The sequence below is a fragment of the Penaeus monodon genome, chromosome 15 (genome assembly GCF_015228065.2).
Source record: "Penaeus monodon isolate SGIC_2016 chromosome 15, NSTDA_Pmon_1, whole genome shotgun sequence".
Classification (NCBI taxonomy): Eukaryota; Metazoa; Arthropoda; class Malacostraca; order Decapoda; family Penaeidae; genus Penaeus; species Penaeus monodon.
This window is the reverse complement of record NC_051400.1, coordinates 31,609,045-31,610,234: the sequence shown is the minus strand read 5'-3', so window position 1 is coordinate 31,610,234 and position 1,190 is coordinate 31,609,045. Positions and strand designations below refer to the sequence as shown.

At 35.5% G+C, this 1,190-nt stretch overlaps 1 protein-coding gene across 1 annotated transcript in view; it reads right to left on the bottom strand.

Annotated features, from left to right (window-relative positions):
* Positions 1-1,190, bottom strand: part of LOC119581943 (serine/threonine-protein phosphatase 4 catalytic subunit) — a gene marked incomplete in the record, with an annotated part of 12,638 nt that extends 11,448 nt beyond the window's left edge. Inside the window, 2 exon segments of the mRNA XM_037930115.1 lie at positions 379-426; positions 1,105-1,190.

Sequence of the window (1,190 nt, the reverse complement as noted above, 5' to 3'; positions counted from 1 at the left end):
GAGTGGACTCACATTGTACCTGTAATAAGCATCTAAATGCACAAACATTTTTTTTTTTTTTTTAGTTGCTTATAATGTTTAAATTGCATCAGTGAGTAACATACTGATTTCAGAACTCATTCCTGTAATATGTCAATTAGTTTTGTATTACTACATACAGATTAAGTATACAAATGGACTGCATCAGCAAGAGAGAAATAATGACTGGAAGGGGCCTCAAACTTCCCATAACAATAGCGCAGGGTTAATTGATCATGTTGGCCTCTGTGCTTCATGTTCAAACAAGGACCCACAAACCTCTACTTATATTTTGGCAAAATATGGCTAGCCCCTCATTAGACAATAAATCACCAGGAATATCTCCAAATTCTATCTTACCAGATTAGCCGACCAGAGCACCAACAGGCACGAAGGCCGCGCCGATTTCTGCAAGGCCAGCAGAGGACAGCAAATTTCATCAAAACATCTTTACATGTCACCAAAATATATCAAAGAGGGTGTTCTCACATATATCACCTGTCACATAATATCTGTATATCATTCCTAATGCATATAATCATTATATATAGCATGCAACAATTACATTTATATATTTCAACCCATATTCCTCAAACTGAAGCTGAGTTATAAGAAAAAACAACCGTACAACAGAAAATACAAAAAATATAATAATCAGAACATACTACACATAATTAGACAAACTCAGAGTTTATTTTTTGTTCAAAAAATAAACTTCCGGCCTTAAAAAAATATAAAAAATACTTTATTTGAACACGTTGAATAACGACATCTCTACAACACGAAAATAAACGTTACCTAAGTCTTTGGACCTATTAAGCACCAGTATATTCCAGTCATCGATATGACAAAATGCATGAAAAAGAAGCGACTATTTTGCCCTTCTAACCGAAGGAAATTTAAATACCTCCTTTCCTTAGTCATAATTATAGATACGAGTATACCGAGCGCGGAAGTCCCAGCGAGCTCGTTTCGGCTAATTTTACTCTTAAAGTGCCCCAATTCACATGCTTTGAGGTCGCGGTTTGATATGTTTCTACACAAAGTATGGGTATCTGATGTATTCTATGTGGTAGTAGTCCATACCTTCGATTTAGCGTCCAAAATAAATAGTATTCTTTCTGAGCGTTTCTCTTCTCGCTTGGCAAGGCTGTTCTGTCAAAACATATATT